This window comes from Antechinus flavipes, chromosome 3 (assembly GCF_016432865.1).
Source record: "Antechinus flavipes isolate AdamAnt ecotype Samford, QLD, Australia chromosome 3, AdamAnt_v2, whole genome shotgun sequence".
Classification (NCBI taxonomy): Eukaryota; Metazoa; Chordata; class Mammalia; order Dasyuromorphia; family Dasyuridae; genus Antechinus; species Antechinus flavipes.
In genome coordinates, this window is record NC_067400.1 from 121909774 (window position 1) to 121923177 (window position 13404).

Sequence of the window (13404 nt, forward strand, 5' to 3'; positions counted from 1 at the left end):
CTCCCTTCTTCATTGTACCAAAGTCTTTACCTGATTGCTTCATTCATATTCAGAGATCTAGTCTCCTACTTCTATTATAAATATAATCTAGAGATATCTTTGAGTATATAACTCTCAATAGCTATAAGCAATATAAGACCTGTGAAGTCTTAACCATTCACACACAACAGAAAGGTAAACAGAGGCAGAAAATAAACAAGAATCACAAATAACAAGATCTTTCACTATTCTTGTTGATTTATCCTCTCTGTTTTGTTGACCTTTCTAGACTTTGGATTTGTGCATCTATCTAGATCTAGGAAATCTGCTTAGCTTTCCCTACCTTCACATCAAGGGATATAGCATTGGCAGGAAAAAAAACATAAGTTGCCTTAGATAGCTACAAAATGAGTAATCAACTGTTAACTGTACAACTATCAGCTTTGTATATATAAAATAAAGACATTGTTTTATTTTATTTAAACATGAAGTTTTCTGGATAAATTGAACTCAAAGACAAAAACCAGTTCTCCCACAGTATAAAAATAACTCTAACCAAAAACAAAACAGATCTCCTTTATTTTATTTAATAGTTTCTTTTCTAAGTAGAGCCAAAGCCCTGTCTTATAAGGGGGAAAAAGCAATGTCAAGATTCTTGTAACTTAAATTTCTGGAATCCACTGCTCTTGAAAATGAGAAGACAATGGATTTTGGCCTATGTAAACAATACCAACAAATGCCTGAATTCAGATAAATGAACCTGTCAGAGCTTGCAAGCAATTGACAAATTTAAGGTCATGTTTACATCATGACAAGGCTTCAGAATAAGTGAAGGGTTTTTTGGGAGTGGGCAGTTGGGGAGGCAGAAGTAGGAAATACAATGGTAAAGTTCAAGAGAAAGGACTACACAATTTTGAATAATTTTTCTATAGAGGCTTTATTAAGTTTCTCAGAATACAGCATTTTCTTTTAATTCTGATTCCAGTTCAATTTGAAAAGCATTATAGTAGCTACTGTTGATATTAAGATAACAATCAAAACAATTGTTGCCCTAAAGGAGTTTATATCCTAATAGGGGAAAACAAAACTACAAAATGCAAAATATATTTTTTTAAAAAGCAATGGGAAGAGGGGTGTTTGGGGTTTGGGAAAGGCGTTGTGTCCAAGTAGAACTGAGGTACAGGATCCCATGGCGGCCTAAGTACCTCATTATAGTGTGAAGATGACTCTGAGTTCTCAAAGTAATGTAAAACTCCAAGCTGCAGCAGCTTCTGTCCCAAAGCCTTCAAATAGGGTTCTGGAAATAGACTGTCTACTTTCTAAGCACTGATATAGCTACATATAGAAGATCTGGTTATCATTAGCCATTAGGTGATGAATTATTTGACCCTGAGAACTTTGAAGCAACAACCATGTATATAAAAACATTTAATCTGCATCAAATGAAGTGGCTCAAGTATCATAGATGATAAAACTCTAATGAAAATATAGAAATTCTTTTGAAATACTGTTTTTCTGCAAAATAAAACTAGTCATGCTTTTTTTTTTTAAACAAAAACCTGCGTTACCCTCCAAAAGTTTATCTGCAACTTCTTTATATCTCTCTATATATCTATGTCTATAGCTAGATAAACATATTTAGGCTCATTTATAGGGGAAAAAATGTCAATATTGATGAGGTTTCTTTTTTCTAGAAGTAACCAGAACTTGTTTATTGTTGGGCAAGGACCTTACATTGAGATTATCAATCATATAATTATCTCAATAGTTTAAGAAAAAACTATTGACAGCACCCATTCCTTTGAAAAACACTAGAGAGTATAGGAATCAAGGAAGCTATTCTTTAAATGATAAGAAGTAACTATATAAAACCATCAGCAAGCTTTATATGTAATATGGATAAGCTAAAAGCATTTCCAATAAGATCAGGGGTTGCCCATTATCACCATTACTATTCAATATTATACTAAAAATGTTAACTTTAGCAGTAAGACAAGAAAAAGAAATTGAAGGAAACAAACTAGGTAATGAGGAAACAAAACTTTAACTCTTTGCAGATAATATGATGGTATACTTAGAGAATCCTAGAGAATCAACTTTAAAACTACTTGAAATTTAACAACTTTAGCAAAGTTGCAGGTTATAAATATTTTTATCATCAATATTTTTATACATTACCAACAAAGCTCAACAAAAAGAGATGGAAAAGAAAATTCCATTGAAAATAAATGTAGGTTCCAATAGAACAGTAATGAATTGAACCAGCTACACCCAGTGAAAGAAATCTGGGAGATGACTATGAATCACTACATAGAATTCCCAATCCCTCTATTTTTGTCCACCTGCATTTTTTATTTCCTTCACAGGCTAATGGTACACTATTTCAAAGTCTGATTCTTTTTGTACAGCAAAATAACTGTTTGGACATGTACACATATATTGTATTTAATTTATACTTTAGCATATTTAACATGTATTGGTCAACCTGCCATCTAGGGGAAGAGATGGGGGAAAAGAGGGGAAAAGTTGGAACAAAAGGTTTTGCAATTGTCAATGCTGAAAAATTACCCACGCATATATCTTGTAAATAAAAAGCTATAATAATAAATAAATAAATAAATGTAGACAAAATAAAATATTTGCCAGTCTACTTGCCAAAACAAACCCCAAAACTATATGAGCATAATTACAAAATATTTTTCACACAAATAAAGTAAAATATAAACAATCAGAAAAATATCAATTGCTCGATGAGCAGGCTGAGCTAATATAATAAAAATGACAATTCTACCTCAATTAATTTATTTATCCAGTGCCACACTAATTAAACTACCAAAACTTATTTTATAGGGCTAGAAAAAATAATATCAAAATTCATCTGGAAGAACAAGAGATCAAGAATATCAAAGGAATTAATGGAAAAAAATGCAAAGGAAGGTAGCCTAGCTATACCAGATTTCAAACTATATTATAAAGCAGCTATCATCAAAACTATTGCTAGGTAAAAAATAGAGTGGCGGATCAGTGAAATATATTAGATACACAAGACACAGTAGTTAATGATTATAGTAATCTACTGTTTAATAAATCCAAAGACTCCAGCTTTTAAGATAGTAATTCATTATCTGTCCTCATAGCTGACATAACTCATTATCTGCTGGGAAAAAATAGTATGGCAGAAAGTAAGCATAAATCAGTATCTTATACTATATACCCAAGGCAAGGTCAAAATGGGTACATGATTTGGACATAAAAGATAATACCATAAGCAAATTAAGAGAGCAAGGAATAATTTACCTGTCAAATCTATGTAAAAGGAAAGAATTCACAACCAAACAAGAAATGGAAGTCATTATGAAATGCAGAATGGATAATTTTGATTACACTAAATTAATTAAACAAAACCAATGCAACCAAGATTAGAAGGAAAGCAGAAAGTTAGGAAGGAATTTTTAGAGAAAATATTTCTGATAAAGGCCTCATTTCTAAAATATAGTGAGAACTGAGTCAAATTTATAAGACTACAGATCATTCCCCAATTGATAGTCAAAGGATATGACAGGCAGTTTTCAGATGAAGAAATTAAAGCTATAGTCATATGGAAAAAAAAGCTCTAAATCACTATTGATTCGAGATATGCAAATTAAAACAACTGAAGAAATATCTCAAACATCTCAGATTAGCTAAGATGCCAGTAAAATGATAAATGTTGGAGATGTAGAAAAATTGAAATGCTAATGCTTGATAAAGGTATGAACTGATCCAAACATTCCAGAACAATTTGGAACTATATCCAAAGGGCAATAATGCATACCTTTTGATCCAATAATATCATTATTAGGTTGGTATCCTAAAGAAATCATAAAAAAGGGGAAAAGGACTCACATGTACAAAAATATTTATAGCAGCTCTTTTTGTGATGGCAAAGAAATGGAAATTGAGGGAATGGCCATCAAGTGGACATTGGCTGAAGAAGTCATAGTATATGAATGTAATGGAATACTACTGTGCTCCAAAAAAACCTGGAAAAACTTATATGAATTGATTCTGAACCAAATAAAAGAACCAGGAAAACAATATATACAGTAACAACAACATTATGTGAAGCAATACAATAATCCAAGACAATTTCAAAAAACTCATGACACAAATTGCTAGCCACATTCAGAAAAGAAACTGTGGAGTCTGAATGAGGATTGAGACATGCTATTTTCACTTTTTTGTTTTTTTTTGTTTGTTTGTTTTTTGTGCCTTTTCCTTGTTCTTTTTCCTTCACAACATAATAAGGAAATATCTTTATATTGTCATATATGTACAGCCTACACCTTATTGCTTGCTGTCCTGGGGATGGAGGAGAGGAGAGAGGGAAGAAAAACTGAAACTCAAAATCTTATTTTAAATGAATGTTGAAAACTATTTTTACATGTAATTAGAAAAATAAAATACTATTTACCACCCCCCAAAAAAATAAAATTCTTAAAGTCCAGGAGGTAGGCTACCATCATATTGGATAGGTCCTCTATGGAAGGTTTATAGATAAGCATAAACAAAAAAAAAAAAAAAAAAAAAAGAATGGGACAGGATGAGGACTTATAGATGGATTACAATCTACACTACCAGTGCCAGCAAGGATGGAATTCTGGTTTTTGCTTCCCCAGACCAAACCCCACAAAAAAACCTCAGTCACTAGCTGGCTGGGACAGGCACAGGTCTACATGGTCTATAACTCCATCACCCATCAATTCTAGATGTACCATAGAAAACAACAAAGACAAACGTAACACCAACAGGCTGTAGACTAGGACACTAAACCACAACCTTTAATTAATCTTTCCCCAACATGACGCTTGCATTTTACCCTTTTTTTTGTTGTCCTGTTGGGTGAACTTATGATGTAGTCAGGATAATTATAATATGATTATAATACATTAATACCTCCCTAAGTGGCTTTTCTGTATGCATTTTGAGCAACCACATGTGCAGTTCCATCAAGGTTTTAGCACCTCCCCATGTTAGCGAATTCCTCCTATAATCTCAAAATTTAAATATCTTATGACATAATCAGATTCCATAAATATCTTTGTCTTGCTTTGTTGGGTGGCTGACTCCTGCTAACTCCTGGTTGGCTCTTAAAAAGACAGCCCACTTTGAGGGCATGATTCTCAGTTAATCTTAATAAATGCCTTTACAATGAGATTATAAATAAATTGGAAGAGCATAGGATAGTTTACCTCTCAGACCTGTGGAAGAGGAAGGTATTTATGACCAAAGAAGAACTAGAGATCATTACTGATCACAAAATAGAAAAATTTGATTATATCAAATTGAAAAGTTTTTGTACAAACAAAACTAATGCAGACAAGATTAGAAGGGAAGCAAAAACATTTTTACAGTCAAAGGTTCTGATAAAGACCTCATCTCCAAAATATATAGAGAAGTGACTCTAATTTATAAGAAATCAAGCCATTCTCCAATTGATAAATGGTCAAAGGATATGAACAGACAATTCTCAGATGAAGAAATTGAATCTATCTCTAGCCATATGAAAAGATGCTCCAAGTCAGTATTAATCAGAGAAATGCAAATTAAGACAACTCTGAGATGCTACTATACACCTGTCAGATTGGCTAGAATGACAGGGAAAAATAATGCGGAATGTTGGAGGGGATGTGGGAAAACTGGGACACTGATACATTGTTGGTGGAATTGTGAACACATCCAGCCATTCTGGAGAGCAATTTGGAACTATGCTCAAAAAGTTATCAAACTATGCATACCCTTTGACCCAGCAATGTTTGTACTGGGATTATATTCCAAAGAGATTTCAAAGAAGGGAAAGGGACCTGTATGTGCAAGGATGTTTGTGGCAGCCCTGTTTGTGGCTAGAAAATGGAAACTGAGTGGATGCCCATGAATCGAAGAATGGCTGAATAAATTGTGGTATATGAATGTTATGGAATATTATTGTTCTGTAAGAAATGACCAGCAGGATGATTTCAGAGAGGCCTAAAGAGACTTATATGAACTGATGCTGAGTGAAATGAGCAGGACCAGAAGATCATTATACACTTCAACAACAATACTACATGATGATCAGTTCTGATGGATGTGGCCATCTTCAACAATGAGATGATCCAAATCAGTTCCAATGGAGCAGTAATGAACTGAACCAGCTACACCCAGAGAAAGAACTCTGGGAGATGACTATGAACCACTACATAGAATTCCCAATCCCTCTATTTTTGTCTGCCTGCATTTTTGATTTCCTTCACAGGCTAATTGTACACTATTTCAAAATGTACAAATTAACTGTTTGGACATATATACATATATTGTATTTAACTTATACTTTAACATATTTAACATGTATTGATCAACCTGCTATCTGGGGGAAGGGGTGGGGAGAAGGAGGGAAAAAGTTGGAACAAAAGGATTTGCAACTGTCAATACTGAAAAATTACTATGCATATATCTTGTAAATAAAAAGCTATAAAATAAAATAATATATCAATGCAAAAATAAAAATAAAATAAATGCCTTTACTTGATTTGGAAACAGCCTGAGTCCTGGATTCTTTCAAAGACAACACCACAAGATTTTCTGTTTGAATCCCAACATTGAGATAATGGATTCAATCAAAAATATCAAGGCAAAAGCATATTAATATATAGTTCCCATTATTTTGTATTACTTATTTTATAATAATAATCTCATTTTGTAGAATCTGTCATTCAATAGATAAATAAATATGTTTCTAGTTAAAAACCAGTGAGTACCACTAAACTAATAGGTGTTTCAGATGAAAAACGAAATGACTGAGAAAACCAAAGTTCAAACTTCCTGGCATATTAATTTATTAATTAACTAACACAAGCCCAACAAACCAGGCCTAGGCCCCTCAGTGTTGACACTGTACCCTAAATACAAAGGGAGACAGATTTTACATGCTTAAAAAAAAATCAAATAAGACCTATTAATTAAAAAAAAAAATAGGGACAGCTAAAGAATGCAGTGGAAAAAGCATGTACCTTGGAGTCAAGAGGTTCAAATCCTTCTTCAGATACTTAGCATTTCCTAGCTCTGTGACTCTAAACAAGTTTCTTAATCCAATTAATAAATTGGCCATAATTAATAAATAAATGAAAGTGAAATAAAATTAAAAGAAAACAATTAATCAGTATACAAAATTAGATCATCTGATTTCTAATTGTAGATAAGATTAGGGACTTTCCAAGTTGGGAGGGGGAAAGTAAGTATAAACACCTGAAATCAGGGAGGGGGAAAGGTATCTCACTCCCTGGAGAGCCAGTATTCAATCAAAGAAAAATATAAATAATAATTGATTGACCAGTAGGGTCAGTTTTCAGTAGGTTGCTTGCAATGTGAGGAAAAAAAAAAAAAAAAAAAACTCCTTGATTCTATCTTTGGATCTGACTGAGTTTCTGATCAGCATAACCTAGGTTTTTGGTTAAGGGTCCCTGAGCAGCAGGTAGAAGGAGTCCAGCTCTCTAGTCAAACAGAGATAGCTTTAAACAATGCAGCAAAGTTTTCTTCCAATTCCCATATTTGAATAATTCTCTCATAAGACAAAAATTGTTCTAAACTTGTAACTGAATAGAAACAGAACTGAGCTAGCTCCAAAATTTAGTCCAGTGTGGTTCATTCAATTTCCATTACCACTTGCTACTATAATTCCCTCACATAGAATTCCCTAAAATCAGTGTTGTTCAACTTCATGAAACAATGAAAACTGTGGTGACTCAGTGCTTAATCCTCTATGCAGTATTAGAGACATGGTCTGGAAGCTATGGGAGTGACACTAACAAATATACTCACTTAGCCAAAGTTCCAATGACTTAGATACTCTTTGGGGGAAAAAATACTTCCTGGCATACTAGAGTTTATGAAAAATGGTTTGATAAACACTGTTCTACTACCATGTTTCCCTGATAATAAGACCTATCCCGAAAATAAGCCCTCCCCTTACTGTGTAAGATTCCTCTAAAATAAGCCCTCCCCCGAAAATAAGCCCTATTGAGATTGCTAATGTAGTGAAGGTGATCCCCTGTGCTACACACTACATCACGGCACCCTCTGTATGCACCGTCCCCCTTCTTCTCCCCCCCGCCCCGGGTGAAACACACGCTGTGCTCCGAGCTGCATCCAATCAGAGCTGCAGCAGTGAGCGCATCATCCTGTTCTTCCCCAGTGATTTGCTTGCTGGCGCCATTGACAGCAGTGCCGCGGAGGAGAGCTGAGGCAGGACAACATAAAAACCAGGTATGTAAGTGGGAGTGAGGGGGCATGATGGAGGATAAAAGAAGAACTCAGGGGGCATGATAGAGGATAAAAGAAGAACTCAGCCAGCACTCATCGCACTAAAGAAATGAAGAACTTCCTTGCAGAGAGAAGAATAGAGCAAGTAATGATTCCTGCAGGAATGACTGCCTATCTCCAGACCCTTGATATTGCAATAAACAAGCCATTCAAGGACCATTTGCACATGAAGTCAATGACTGCATTGAAAATAGAATGGAAAGAAATCAGCGTGGAAACTTTGTGAAGCCCTGTCTGCAAGAAGTCATGACTTGGGTGAAGAAGTCATGGGATAAAATTACTGACAGCTGTGTCGCCAAGGCACTATGAGCAGGTTACCTGGACAAGACATGTTCATTTAAAGAGAGCTATATTGCTGGACATGACAGATTGGGTCCACTTCTTCTGAAGGAAATAGAGGCGCAAGACATCCAGGATGGAATTCAGGGTATGGACACTTATGACGATGTTGTTGAAGAAGATGACATGATCATTATTGAATAAAGGTACTTTTTTTTGTTCACATTTACCTGTTTATTAAAATTGCTGTCAATGTTCATTAAAATAAGCCCTCTGGTGTTTTTCTGTCCAAAAAAAATTAATAAGACAGTGTCTTATTATCGGGGAAACACGATAGATAAGAAAAGGTAACTACTCATTTTTTAAAATTTTAAGAAACCAAAAACTGAAATATAATAAGAAAAATGTTAGATTTTTTTTTCCTTTTTTCAAACAAAATAAAGTGTTTTATGTCTATTTAGTCAAAACAACTAGATTCATTGGCAAGGACCAGTCAATAAGTTCCATTTTTCACAAACTGTTGTATTTTTGTATCTTTAGTTCTTACTGACAAGCACATAATAAGCAGTTTAATAAATTTTTTTATTGAATGAATAAGTTCCTATTTCCTTGAATTTTTTTCAGATACATTCCTAGCAGAGTCTGAGTGAGAGGGAAGAAAGAGTAAATAAATTTCATGGTATTTTCTTTTGAAACTGTAATTCTGTGTTTTACCTTTCTCTAGCTCCCATTTCCATTTACTAATCTTGGAGGAAAGAATATCCTTACATTAACCAGGGATATGAAAATGAGCATTCCTGTTGTCCATCCTTCCTTTTTCAAAGAGGTGATGTCTTGACTTGTGAGTTATATTTAAGTGAGGCAGAGTTGCACAAAGTTGTAACCTCAAAATCTCTTCTAGAGTCATCAAGTCCAATAGCAAGACAAAAGTCAAGCTGACTGGTGATGAACAGGAATACAGTGGATGAGCTTGGAGCCATTGATGTCTAATCAAGCTCTAAATCCTCCACAGCCCCTTCATGATCATTGGAACAAAATGTTCTCATCTGCCCATTCTGCTGGGTAGTCTTTCCTTGCTTGGGATAGACAATCCCCTAACTCATCAACTGGCTTGAGACCTGTCAGTTACTCTCAACCTGATTTAGACAGTCTGCTGAGACAATTGTACTGGGATATAGCTGTTGTGCAAGCCACAACTTCTTGAAACCATAGGTAAAAGTTGGATGACAAATGGATACCAAAAGTAAATGAGCACCATCTGGGGGAGGGGGTGGAGAGAAGGAGGTGAAAAATTGGAACAAAAGATTTTGCAATTGTCAATGCTGAAAAATTACCCATGCTTATATCTTGTAAATAAAAAGCTATAATAATTAATTTTTTTAAAAAAGTAAATGAGCAGCCCTCACACCAGAAGTGCTAGAGCTTCATGAACAATTTCCTTTTATCAAGATAAACAGTTTCCTTTTAGCAGGAAAAGTTTCTTTTGGTTATATTTATATTATAAACTGTGTTAGAGCATACAAAGTAAAGTAGACAATGATACAAAAGTTTAAATAATTTAAATTAACCATAAAAAAGCCACTTGCTACTTCCAAAAATTCAAGCTCCCATTTTGCCCAGATAATCCTTATAACAATCTCAGTGCAACAATTTCGAATTTCATATGAATATACCTTAAGAAAAAAACACTTTTAATTGGATAATATGTTGATAATAATATCTTACTTGTTCATGGCACTTTGTTAGAGAATTGAAGGTTTTTAAGCATTCTATGATGGAAACTAGCATGGATAAAGTTTCATTGTATTTTTGCTATTCATGCTTTAAAAGGAACACTCTCAAAGCTGGTGGGCCTAAACTTTGACCTAACAGCTGTGTTTCAGATACTGGCTCATGTATAGAACTTACACTTTGAACAGACTGACCCAAATGGGAAAAATATCACGTGATGAAGAGTGAGCCTCTGAATAGAGAGAAAAACAGTACATTAGCTATTATAAGGTCAAAACTCCTCAAAAAGAACTTTTTTTTTAATAAAGAAAACAGCCTTTGGAGCCTTCATTTAACAAGTCCACAAGTCTCAGCTGTGGATATGGGAATTATGTACTACAACTTTTTAGGTAGGTCAAATTCTTTTCCGATGGCTTTTAACAATGTTTCTTGAAAATTTGTAGTTAAGATCATCAAAACCACATATCAAATGGTTATCCCGGTAGAAAGCCTATAACAGTGTTGTCAGTGAATTTGAGTTCCTTTATAAAATGAAAATATTTTTGGGCAAAAATTCACATGAGGCCTTGTAGCAGCTGACAACCAATTAATCATAATTCAGAAAAAATATCAAACTTGTTTTGTTTGATCAAAGCAAGTGATTTTCAAGTCAGATGGAAGAGTAATAATTTTTTGAATCCATACTTATAATTTCATAAAATATGAATTTAGAGGAAGCAATTATGAATGAGTTTTGACTTATTAAGTCTACTTAGCACAAAGCAAAGTTGGTAATATTCAATATCTAATTCTCTGAAATTGTATATAGTACCCTCAATAAACCAAGTTTTCCCTACTGCACGAGGAAAAAAATAGGTTGACACACACAAGTTGTTGCATAAAACAATTAAATTTCTAAATGCTGCATAAAGTATTACTACCTAAATCTGACAAAGAATTATATGTGAGGGGGACAGATAGATGGTACAGTTAGGTGGCGCTGTGGATAGAGCATAGTCCCTGAAATCAGGAGGACCTGAGTTCAAATTTGACCTCAGACACTTAACACTTCCTAGCTGTGTGACCCTGGGCAAGTCACTTAACCCCAATTGCCTCGGGGTGGGGGATAAAAGAATTATATGTGAGGGCTAAACTAAAATTAAGGTCATGCAGTGAATTAGAAGGCAAGTAATAAAGTGTAAAGTATAATTTCTAGCTTCTTGCCCCTGGCATTCTTCTCAAGTTGAAATGACCTTTTTATTGTGTTTTTTGAATTCTGAAAAAAGCTAAGGACCTAAGAGGAGAACCTTTTTATCCATCCTAAAATATAAATTAGCTTTGACTTAGTTTCCAAAAAATAAAGAGATGAAAGAGGATTTTTTTTAAATGAGGAGTAAACTTTAAAAGAACTACAAATAGTAAGTTTTACAAGAGAAAGGGAGAGGTGAGATAGGGAATTCTCAAATGAGGAAACATTCTCCACCAGTACAGACTGGTATCTTAGAAAATTGCCCAGAACATAAGAAATTAAAGTGATTTGCCTAGGGTTCACACAGAAAACATATGTTAGACTTTCACCCAAATCTCCCTGGCTAGCTTTCTATACACTATAATTGGAAAGTGCTTTGTACAGTGCCTGGCACATAGCAGGTACTCTAGAAATGTTTATTTCTTCCCTTCCTCCTACTACTTCAACAAGCCTCTCTATATATTGGGATAACTACATTTAATCAATAGCAGTTCTTACTTCAATTTCTTCATCTAGTAAATGTCATGTTTCATTTTAATACTTAGGATGTGTCATTTTAATACTTAGAAAACTGGCCTAATGTAGTAACTGTTGTTATCCACAAATTCCATTTTCTGCAGTGTATTGATATTATCATTTTATTGTGATTTATATATTTTTTGAAGTCCTCCATGATATTTCCTTTTTCCATTATGTGGAAATGGCCCTGTGTCTTCAAAGACTGACAATGGAGCATGAGCTTTGGAAGGTCTATATGAAATTAGAAGAGTTTCAGGTAGAAGTCTAGTGATCAATCTGTTACTCATTCACAAGTATTTAATTTATTAAAGGCCTATTATGTACAGGACCTAGTCATAGCAACAGAAGAATATTCAACACAATACCCTTTTACCTGCTTATGTAGGCAATTTCACCTATATACCTTCTCATCTACGTACATTTGTACATCATCTAGATGAAGACTATGTTTCCATCATGACAGACTAAAAAGTAGCCATGATTAACCTAAACCAGAAAATGCAGCAGTATTACTGCTGTCCATCAGCAGTAGTGGAATCCATGCATATGGTCTCTTTTATCTATGCACACATATAGGCTGGACAGAAAGACAATACAAGAGAAACAAAAGGTGAGAAAGATGAGAATGGCCTTTTTTTTTTAATAAAGGGTACATTTAGGGGACTTTTAAATAGGAGATTTCATGTGAATAAAAGAGAGAGATCATGAAGCTCCCTGAGAATTTTTTCTATACTATCAATTAAACTACATGTACAAAAGAAATGCAATAATCTGTTCTTGCACACACACACACATATGCATCTATTAGTTCATATGCATTCATACACATACATTCACACATCACACATTAATGGTCCTATATCACTTTCCAGCTACACTTTCTTAGGCTTGGATAACCTAGGCTCAATTGACTACCATAAATAAGGAACAAGAACTGTCTTTAAAAATGGATTTTTATATAAGTAATAAAGGGCTTGCAGAAATAAAAAGAAATCTTCTCTTCAAAATATGAAAACCTAAACATTATCTACACATAACTTTATAAACTTGCCTCTTCCCTAAAATGGATCAAGATTTTTTTTCTACCCCAGTCCCACCATCTTACACAGCTTGCACAAACCACATTGTCACTTTAAATGCCAGAAAGCACCCAAAAGTCTTTTTTTTTCACCCTAAGAGGCATAGAAGAGAAAAGATGTAGGGGAAAGTTGACTCATACTCTTCAAAAAACACAGTTTGCTGCTGTAATTCTATGGCACAAATAGGTACTTGGTGTCCCCTAGCAATAGCTTTTTTGATTCCCTCAATCTGGAAAACAATGATAAAGAATA